An 11678-nucleotide genomic window follows, 5' to 3' on the forward strand; every position below is an offset into this window, starting at 1 on the left:
GAATCTCCGAATTCAGAAGGAAACGCCCTGCCACTATCGTCGTCTTTGTCCCCCCTGGGTCGCCGCATCGCTCCATCTGACCATGCCTTGCAGGACTCACATGGCGAGGGAGCACATAGGTGGACAACACAAGGCAATGACATTACGAGGAGGATGACGAGACCATTCTGACAGACAACGCCTAGCAATGGCATCGCGAGGGACGATGACAAAGCAAGAGTATTGCAAGGCACGTCTGCAAAGAGGGAAGTACATGGTGTGGTTGCAACCTATGCGTCCCCTTCAGACAAGCGATAAGGAGAAAAGATCGATGGTGAGGCTCTAGCAGCCCCACAAGCGAAAGGGAGAGAGAGATAGATGGTGCAGCTATAGCAACTCAAAAGCGAGAGGGAAAGAGAGAGAAATGGTGCAGCTACAACAGGGAGAGAGAGGCAAATGATGCAGCGGGTGTGCTTTGCAAACAAACGCGAGAGAGAGTTGGTGCAGATGTTCCCTCCAGGCGACCGCGAGAGACTGCATGTATGCGTGATGCATGCCAACACAAAAATATCTACCTCTCTCTCTCTCTCTCTCTCTCTCTCTCTCTCTCTCTCTCTCTCTCTATCCACGTGCTTTGCCACTTTTGCTCTCTCACTCACTTGGGCTCCAAAACAAGCAAAGCATCTCCGGAGATACCTAAACGAAGCTTTAAAAAAACGTTGAACACACCCACTGGCTACACTTTAAAGAAAACGAATTACTTTGGGAAATTCTCTCTCGAGATCCCCTCTACCCACGTGTCCCCTCGACCCTCTCTCGTCGTGGAGCTGTGATGCCCTTCGTCATCGGTCCTTTGCGACCCCTTGCTTCTTCCTTAGCCTATGCCTCTCCCGCCTCTGCGTGCCTGAAGCTTGAGAGAGACCCATCTCCTCCCTCACTGCCTGTTTTCATCCTCTTTGCCCTACCCTCCCCTAACCGGTTTGTCTGCACATCCTTGTGGTTTGAGAGAGAGAGAGAGAGAGAGCCTTTGACGGAATCTCCCCAACATTCAACTTAATGCAGAGTTTTTCTAAAATCGATCACTGATATTGGTAGGTTTCTAATTGTATTGGCTAGAATCTTTTATGATTCCCTCTGTACGATGCACAACTGGCACCTCTCCTAGATTCCAACGCCTAGCGGGATCGAGCTCGTTATGTGCAGGTTTGAGAAAAACTCTCTGAACTAAGTCGACCCACTGCGCAGGCGCTTATGCATCTTTCACCACAAAAACCCTTCTCGACCTGCTCTGTCACCTGGCTTGCGTTCATGTTGCGACACTAGGACGTGTATGCTGGTGCTCCGCTCCCAGCTCTTGCGATGCAGGCCCAAAGGAGACTGGCTCCGTCCTTGGCTTCCTCTGCTTCTCGCCTCGTTCTCCTTTGCCAACGCTATTTGATTTGACAAAGCATCTTCACAAGATTCTGCCTATTTGCTATTTTCTGAAATCATTAGCGGATACTAACCTAAGCCAAGTAGAAGTTTTGGAAACTTGGTGAGTGGTATGAGTTAGGTCTTTTGTATAAATTATAGCAAAACTGAGTGTCTCTCTGCGGAGTGCTCATGTACTCTTCCAAAAGAAGAAAGATGAAACGTTCAGACTTTGCATAGATTTTCGAGGCTTAAATCAATGCACTGTCAAGAACAAGTATCCCTTGCCTCGCATAGATGAACTGCTTGATCGACTCAGTGGTTCCAAATTTTTCACCAAGATTCATCTCAGGTCAGGCTATTACCAAGTTAGTGAGTGGTATGAGTTAGGTCTTTTGTATAAATTATAGCAACCTACACCTGAACTCTGGAGTCTAGTTTGTTGCCAGCTTGCATTGATGGATTATGCAAATGGATCGTTGAGGCCCGGTCGTCTTACATTCTTATTTAGTAAAGGGGGGTTTTGAGGTTTTTTGCATTGAGATATTTACCATCGTTAAGGGTCATGCCTTGTGATTTTATCCACTCGTTCATCTTCATTCATTTTGAAACTTATACTCCAAACTTATAAAGATTGGTTAAAACTTACAACGCTGCAGGCTCTGTGCAGGCCCCTCCTCTCCTCGCGATGGTTGCCTCTATCCTAGAGTCCGTTCTTTCTCTAGCTGATGCACCCTCATTTCTTCAAAGCGGTCCCCATATAGCCTACCTACCGTAGCCTTGATTTGCTCTTCCTCAAAGCCTTGCGCTATTGCTCGCTACCCCAAGCCTAATTTGCACCACTGATTTAGCATGGAAGGCTTATAAGTAGCTCACCAACTAAAATCTGTCACCAACTTGGAACTGAAGGCTTGCTTTAATCAAGCCGCACAATATGAAGCTGGTCACCGTACCCCCATCCTATAAAATGAGCTGAAACTTGCTGTCCAGCTCCATATGCGCATCCCTTTGGCCAAGGAGATGGGACTTCCCTTTCGCCTGCAAGAGAGAGAGAGAGAGAGAGAGAGAGAGAGAGAGAGAGAGATATTTTGCAAAAAACTTGCCAGCTGCCATCTCTCTCTCTCTCCCCCCCCCGACTGTGCGCACACCGATTAGGCCCCTCTACCTCCGTATCGCTACTACGCTTGTGCAGGAGCCCTATAATGCGTCTCTCTCTCTCTCTCTCTCTCTCTCTCTCTCTCTCTCTCTCTGCACGCGAGCGCGCTAGACTTGTGAGCAGCCGATAAGAAATCAGAATTAGTGCACTATTTTTCATTAAGTGTGGATTTTTTTTCCATTGAATACAATGCAATCTTGGGATGTCAAGTCTCCCATTGTGCATCATCGTTCACTCCTCCTGTACATGTGTGTGCAAGTGCCCCATATAGATACATAGAAATGACACGCGTGTTACGGCATTGTGCATCATCGTCAATTCACTCCTCCTGTGTGTGCAGGTGCCCCATATAGATACATAGAAATGACACGCTTGTTAAGGCATTCTTTCTTCAATTCTTTTTTTTAGCTACATCACTCTCATGATACAATGAGCGGCCGCAAGCGCTACCAAGGTTTCTTCATCGCATTCGAACCCATGACCCCAATCTCGCTTACGATCTCAAATTTGGCTACGAAGGACTTAAATCTATATAGTTAAAATTTTGAAAATTTACATGGATGTTACCGTCTCAAATGTGGCACTTTTCCACTCAAATTACAATGAGAAGGGGTAGAGAAAGTACGTTCACTGTCCTTTCCCCGTTATTACCGCGATTGCATGGTGATCGACGGAGGCCAAGAGCCATGCAAGATCACTAATTGTGGGAAAGCATTGTGGACGTCCTTTCTTGGCCATTAAGTGTTGGGGGGAGGGGTGGTAGATTCTAGTTGCTGACAAGTGAATGGCTACGTACTACACATTCTGCTTGCTGATGTGTCGAGAACTATTTGGTTGCGTACCCATTCTGCTTGCCAATGTGTCGGTAGATGGAGGATGCTGAGATGGATACATACTTCGCATGTTGATGTGTTACCAGATGACTACTAGTGAGGGGTGTGTCCTCTATTGCTTGGAGTGCATGCAAGGCTTCTTTCATTCCACATACTGAGGTGTCAGTTGCTAATGGGCGTATAAGTTTTCTTGATGGTTGTTGAGGTGGTGGCAATTCGACAACCAAGCATCACAATTTTTCATATGAGAATGGTGAGTACTAAACCCTAAACCCTCGACCTTGAAGCCATCTCAATAAATTAGTTTTCCAAAGCCTCGATCATAGGAACAATTCCATTCCCAAGAGACCTCAACGATATATCGAGAACTCAGAGTTAATACTCCAGGGGAAACGGGGATAACCAATCTACCACACTTGGGTGATAGAAGGTTTCCTCTTCTTATTCACGCTGTAGGAACAATCCCAAGAGACCTCAAAGAAGAAGTTTTAACGTCGTAGGAACAATCCCAAGAGACGTGAAGATATATTGGTTTTGAACTCAACAGGGAGCTGGAACTCTTAACGTCGTTGCCTAGGAAGAGAAGAGAGAGAGAGAGGGAGAGAGAGAGAGAGACAGATGGCGAGTTCTTCTAGCTCAGGAAGGCTGCCATGGTGGGAGGAAGGTCTGACCGTGACTCACTTTCACAAAACAATAGCAGCAGTGTTGGAGCAGGTGCAGTTCAATATGGGTGGTGCCGCTCTACGAGCTTTGGAAGCACGCGCTTTCGTATCGACAGTCATGGTTTCGGATGGAATGGACAGTGTCTCTGCGCTTATCGTAACGCCTGCGGAGATATGCAAGCATCTCACTGGAATCTATGAAGAGATCCTGCAACATTGTCCTCCCCACCAACCGCTTAAGGCCTTTGCCCATACTTGGTCCCTTTCCCTTTCATGTCGTCAAAGTTGCCTACCTTTCCAAGTTAATCCAACACCTCAAAGCTCTCATGTTCCTCTGTATCTACCATCGCGACAATCCCCTTGATATGTGTGTGCTCAAGAGGACGCACTACATTCTCATGAGAGGATTTAGAACTCATAATCATCACCTAAATGTGGGCACTTTTCGTGGTCACTCTGCTACCGACAACGGTGCTTCTTTAATCCATGAATCTGCTGTAGAGACAAGCGTACACGACATGCTCAATCGTCTTCGTGACATGGACTTGAATGATCAGTTGAATGACGGTTGTCGACCTCGCATCTTCAATTTTCCAAATAGATTGGCTACACTTCTTCATGACATGTCACATATTCGACCCTTTGAAGTGGGTAATGAGTGGATGTGTCGACTTATTATGGCCCACTTCTTGGTGTCACACGACAGATTTCAGTTTCCTATTCCCCTTGCACCCATCACAAATCGTCTGCCTCAGCACTTTGTGTATGCCCTTCTTGCAGCAGATGACAACTCAGGCCCTCAGGCTCACGAGAACATTGTTGCTGGATTTTGTTGTGAGAAGGCCATACTCTCTGCATTCTTATTAGAATGTGTTTGTGATAGCTTAGAAGAGTTGATTAGTCCCTAACTAAGAAATTGCTTGTTGCTTCTTCATAAATCGCATGGAAGATGGACGTTGTTCAAGCTCATTTTACAACTTGACTTGGAGGTTGTTTGATTTGTTGGTAAAATATTTATCAGCTGCCAGTACTAAAGGTCTTATTCGTAACATTGCATGAGTTTGTGTTTAAGTTACAAGAGCATTCACACATATGGAGGCATCGGTGACATTTTATGTTTATTACATGCGTTACCCACGTTATACCTCATGTAAAACACGTATTTATTGTTAAACTTAGCTTTGTGATGGGGAAAGAGCAAGATGAAGGTAAAGAGAAGTTTTTTTCAAGCAAGAGAATTGATATTTCATGTTCACTTGCTCATGGAAAAAAAGCTCTTAGTATAGCTTAGTAACAACATATTAGAGATGGAGAAGAAGAAACTCTCATTGGCTTGGATTGGCATCCATAGCCAAGAGATTGAGCATAGAGTCTATCTTCTAGAGCTCCACAGAGAGAGAGAGAGAGAGAGAGAGAGAGAGAGAGAGAGAGAGAGCTTTGCCAACTTGGACACTTGAGAGAGTGTGTGAGAGGAGCAAGAGCTTCAAAAATACGACGAGCCCTCTCTTGTATAGCTATGCTAGTGTGTAACTAGATTAGAGTGCTTCACGTTTGACCAATGAGGTGAGAACACCTCCCAATGCAAATCAAGCATGGCCAACACTTGCCCGCTCTTGCCTTGCATGCTAGAGACTGCCGCTCCCTTCTTGGGACTCATCTGAGCAAGTGGATACACACACACACACACACACACACACACACAATTCTCTTGCAAAACAAAGAATAACTCTCTCTTCATTGGTATGTGGGAACACCCTTCTCTTTTTCTCTCTCTCTCTTGTTCTCTCTCTCCCTCTTTCACCTAACCTAACTAAGTAGCACATGCTCGCTATTATGCCGATTCGGCGCATTATATGACTTGTATTCTAGGGCTTTATGGCTGGACCCATCCACGTCGTTGCTGTAGATGCAGGCATACTCAAAAATGGGTCAACACCCTGGCACCGCTATGAGGCAAGATTCTCCATGGACGGTTACACTCGAGGCCAAATGGATAGCTGCATAGACGGCATTATAAAGGTGAGTGCTTACACTCACTTAGTTCTAAGCTTTTGCATAGATGTCGATTGTTCTTTCTACACCTTCTGCTCCACCGCCTACTTCACAGGTTCTTATAAACCTTTACCTCTGGTTCTTTGTTTCTGAAACGTGCCTAGTTTTGTTTAAAAACACATGGTATTAATGGATGCTCTTCATATTTGGGACATATCATTACAATGTTTGGTTGTCTTTGTGAGGCTCTGTGTGCGAGTCTTAGCTTGAATTTTTACAATGTGTATAATGCTGTGATTACCAAGTAGCATGGAAATATGGTATTTAGACTGCTGGTTTGGATGCTTTGCTTGGTATTACCTAATGATGGATGCTCTGTTTTGCTGTTCAGAAACCTGTAGTCCTGCTTCCTTCTATCTCTGAAGCATGGCTGTCTTTGTGAGGCTCACGGTGTGCGAGTCTTAGCTTGAATTTTTACACTATGTGATTACCATGTAGCATGGAAATATGTTATTTAGACTCTAGCTGCTGCTGGTTTGGATGCTTTGCTTGCTGGCCATAAATGGCAAGAAGGTTTGACTTTCTACTCACTCATTTGTACATAAAGTGGCTAATAAAAACATCCTCTTGGCTTAGTTAAATCCCTCTACAAATGGGCTTTGGTCAGAATATTAGTTATTTGCTATCAAAATAAAGTGGTCTTTTGAGATTTGGATCATGTGAAAACAAGTTTTTCACAAAAATGGATAAGGACCCATACATGGGTTCTCTTGATACTCTTGATACTGACGAGGTAAGTATGTTTTGGTTATTTGAGAGTTGGAAAAGCCTCATTAAAGGTCTTACAAAAAATTTTCACAGCATACCTTAAGTTACATCTTATCATTATTCAGCATGCCATAAGTATGGTGACACAGATGGTTTATCTCTCTCTCTCTCTCTCTCTCTCTCTCTCTCTCTCTCTCTCTCTCTCTCTCTCTCTCTCTCTCTCTCTCTCTCTCTCTCTCTCTCTCTCTCTTGTCTCTTCCTCTAGTTTTTTCCAGACAGATGTATATACATTTCATTTACTCGCCCACCTCTTGGTCATACTTGTGTCACCATTTTGGCGGACATCTATGACACGTGGATGAGTTCATTGACACCTGTAAAACGCATTAGAACTAACACATCTGTTTGTTCTATGTATGGATGCAGGTAACAGGGCTCTCCTTACCTTTTTGGTGCTGCATGTGTATGTCTGTAAGAGTGGGAGTGTATTTTTAAAAAAAACATCTCTTAAACAACATGTTCTTTGGTACAATGGTAAATGAGGCAATGTATCTCATAACTTGAAGGACTTTGGGGCCTATACTATGCACTACTTGTAATTTGCAATGATGAATATACAAGTTGTGTCCTTTTATTGCTCAGTCTATTGGTCTATGACTTTGTCATCTGTGTATTGATAGGATAATTGCGATCAAACAAAAACACACACATAGTACGTAGTGACTAATGTCATTAGGACATTAGCCTAAGACCTATAGCTGAAACTTGCAAACCCCATCTAGCTAGAGATCACACTATCTTTATGCTCTTTTGCTGATAGGTTGAAGGCTGTTCTCTAACTAGGTGAGGTAGAGACTATGTCCTCGATAATAGTACCTTTGGAGTATCGGTGATAAGGTGACATAGGCTCTAATTTACACTTCTCTTTGTGACTGTAGATTTTGCCTTTTTTAGGTACAAAAGATATTTCCCCTGGCCACTACCCATCTAGGGCTTGTCAACACGTAATTTCGTGTGTTAGGGATGAAGATATCCAAGAAGATATTTTCACTTCAATGGGAGGGGAATTCATGGATGGGTCCCTCTTACAAATCCTCTCTTTCAACGACTGGATCAAAGTTCTGGCGACCATAAGATAAAGCTGAAGGGCTCAAATATGTACATGAGCTCACATCTCAAATACCCATTATGAAAAAAGGTTTGCAAAGAAAATTATCTCTTTTTGCCGCGAAAGGATCAGAACTCTCCAATCACCTAAGGAGATAATGTGGGCTTGACCCCATGTTTATTGCTACTCCCACCACCCCGGTGATCCCCACTTCACAAAACATCTTCAACAGGGACCCGGTAGCGTTAGAAGCTATTAAAAGCTTCCAAAATGACATGTGCTCTATGACTGACTCTAGACTTTTGGAGTTGGTTCCAAAAGTGTCTAAAGTTTACCCCTTTCTCCCTACAAGGCAGATTGAGGTCGAATCATGACGAGTGTCTCACAGGCTCTAGACACTTGCAAATAAAGGGTTTCTGGCTCCTATTAAAGCAAAAACATGGGTTTCTTTTAGCTAACTTACCTATTTCAGTCTTAAAAGAGTGCAAGAATAATGCGATCAAAGGTGTTCAATACTTGGATAAAGGGGAGCTTCTCAATTCCCCTTTCACTATGGGATTTCTTGACCCAGCAAAATGCTCGTCTCGAATGGGCATATATGGCCGTACAAAGGGCACAATGCAATTCACTAAACCTAGTGATGACTACTATTCTAAATCTATTTGGAATATATATAGGCCATACTTAAAATGTGCTTGTAGATTTCTAGACTCAAAAGCCCCTTGTGACTCTAGTATTATATGGTTTGATCATGCTATCTTGTTTGTCCTCAATCACTTAGAACGGCTCTTCCCGAACAAAGATGTCTCTTTTCATCTACCCCTCTTATGTTCTTGGCTTGGGGGCCAAGCTTAAAACTTGGTCCTCGCACAGATATCTTTCATCTTCTTTCGGGATTTTATGTTGGATGTACTATCTGAAGCTCATAGTGGAGATCCTGGTCCTATGCTAGCTAACTATAGCCAATAAAAAGGGGTTAAACTAATCAATGCTCTACTACATCCTACCATTGACAATGATAGTTCTGTTACACCACCATCTAACAAAATGGCTAAAATATCTAATAACCTACCCGGGGCTTTCACTTCTTTTCTTTCCCCATCTTCCAGTCAAAACTCTACCGGTGGAAGGACTAAATCTTTCACTCAGAAAGGAGGGGGTAGAGGATTTCCAACCAGAAACCTCACCGATTTGTAATGTTTTTTCAGGTTAAAAAAGGACCTACAGGAAGGTTCCTGTTTTCTATTGCAAAGAATGAACAGGTTTCAGAAGTATTTGTGCACTGTGGTTTATAAAAAAAATTCTGGATTTTGTCACACCTTTCGAGGTATTTGTTGCTATTTTTGATAAGGTGTTTGGACATCATGATTTATTAAACAATGTACGGTTTGGTTGGAAATATAATCCCACTATTAAACGCATGTTTTCAAGGACGGACTTTCTTAGGTCTAACAATGTACCTAGTTGTAATTGTCATTTATATAAAGACTTTGTCACCGATTTTGGCAATTTAGGAACGCATGTGTGTTCAGTTGATCTAAACATTGTAAGGCATAAGGATGTGAGGAAAATCTTTAGATATGGTCTAAATCACGTCCCGTGCGAACCATTAAATATACATCTTGCTTTGGCAGCACTCACCGCATGTTTGACTAATTTAGCCAAAAAATCTTTGACTAGAAGATTCTATCCATCTAAGGATAGCACAGGAACTTCCCACCATCTTTGGAGAACTAACAAAAAGTCTTCCTAGGAAGTGATTATCAAAAGATACTTCATGGGCCTCTAAGGATATCAAAAAACATTTCCATTCACTCATGGATGACTTCTTCATTGTAGGGTTAGATAAAGCATCTAACAATGCATCTTTTATTTGTAAGAAGCTAGCGTACACTTTCGCTTTAGTCCGGCTAAACGGAAAGGAATTCTACACTTGTGCATGGACGATACCGGAAGCAATTGAAAAAGTGAGGAAAGATCTAAATTACATGAAGATCCTCCCTGAATCTCTAAAGTTACCTGTTCTGTTTCCCACATTTCAGAGTCATAAAAACAAGTTTAGATGGATTTCTAATGCCCGCTCTTGCCTTGCATGCTAGAGACCACCGCTCCCTTCATGGGACTCATCTGAGCAAGTGGAGACACACACACACACACACACACACACACACACACACACACACACACACACACACACACACACACACTTGTTTAAGTTCACACAAAGTAAGCATGTGCTACCTTGGACATGTGGCTTGATCAAGCTTAGTAAACAAATTAGACTAGAGTCAACTTACTAAATGAAGAAGGGCTATACCGGTTAACAAAAATCATAAGCTTAACTTTTATGTAATTAGCTTGGGCGTAAGACCTTTTCAAAAACCTTATTCTTTAGCTTTTTTCTCTTATTCAATTAGAAATACCTCTTGATAAGCTTAAATTTTATTTAATTAGCTTGGGTATAAGACCTTTTCAAAAACCTTGGAGGCTTATGAAGATGACCTTTTGATTAGTTAGCTCGGGTGAAAGACCTTTGCACAAACCTTGGAGGCTTATGAAGCTGGCCCAGGGCTGTAACCTACCTGCTAATTTAAGACCTACTAAATCAGGATAATCTTTGGCAAAAATAGAACTCATCCTTTGGGCTTTAAAACTTTCATCTCCTGTGCAAAACTTTCGCACAATGCTTTGGAGGTCCAACCAACCTCTTTCCAAAACCTGCTAAATTTATATCTACTAAATTTAGACATTTTGTGGCAAGTTAGAATTTCACCCTAAGGCTTCCCAGATCTTGTACTAAGAGTCTAAAGATTTATTCTAATGACTTGAACTTAGCATGATCGCTTTCTAATTTTAGACTCCTATAAGTGCATATTATCTCCTTTGTCATGTATCTTTGATCAAGGCTGCTCGAGATACATTTACCCTTTTTTTGACCTATACCTTTGACTCATATAATTAATTAGAGCTTACCTTTGATCTTTCATGGAATTTTTTCTTTTCGTCCCAAGGCTTGACCGGTTGGTCCAATGGCACTTAATGAATTTCACTTGTTCTCTTTTTATTTTCCCTGGATTTAAGTGGCCAATTTAAGTTGGAAAATACTTGTAGAAGGTTAGAAGTTAATATTCATGACAAACAATATCCCTTGCAAGGACATGACTTTCTTAACACTAGGTTGGTAATGGGACACTTTTATGTCCTGTAAAGTGACTATTTTCCTTGAATTATGTCAAGAGTTTCAAAATGGATTTAGAGGTGCTATCTATCTAGAAAGTTGTCTCATGAGCTGAAAAAAACTTGACATTCTTTTGGAATATCAATTCCATCTTTAACCTTGTCCTTGCACAACATTTCACAACCTAAACTGTGTGAAAAAACGGGTCCTGTTTTTGGCTTTTTTCAACTTTTTGCAACTATACCACTCTATAATTCATGTTTGTGAGGTCTATAATGCTAGAGAACTATCTTTAGTAGTCCTCAACATGTCCTCATGCTTCTAGGGAGAAATAAATGTTAAAGTTGTAAGTTATGACCAAATTACAAAAATTGTCAAATCTTGTTTTTTAGCCAATTTTAGCTCTTCTATGATTTTTTTGGTGGCTTTCATGATATCCAACTGCAGTTTTGATTCTCTATGTCGCATATTGTAACATAAAGCTAATATTCCTTGAGTTTTGGGGCACCTAATACCCTATTTTGCATAGTAAACAACGATGGTTGATTTTTTCAATTATAGAAGAAAATGAAACATTCTAGTATATCAAGTA

General features: G+C 42.0%; 1 pseudogene; it reads left to right on the plus strand.

Annotated features, from left to right (window-relative positions):
- Window positions 1-3996: 3996 nt before the first annotated feature.
- On the plus strand, window positions 3997-4948 carry LOC147437332 (uncharacterized; annotated as a pseudogene).
- The last annotated feature ends 6730 nt before the right edge of the window (window positions 4949-11678 follow it).

Source organism: Adiantum capillus-veneris, chromosome 17 (genome assembly GCF_014529385.1).
Source record: "Adiantum capillus-veneris isolate H3 chromosome 17, ASM1452938v2, whole genome shotgun sequence".
Lineage (NCBI taxonomy): Eukaryota > Viridiplantae > Streptophyta > Polypodiopsida > Polypodiales > Pteridaceae > Adiantum > Adiantum capillus-veneris.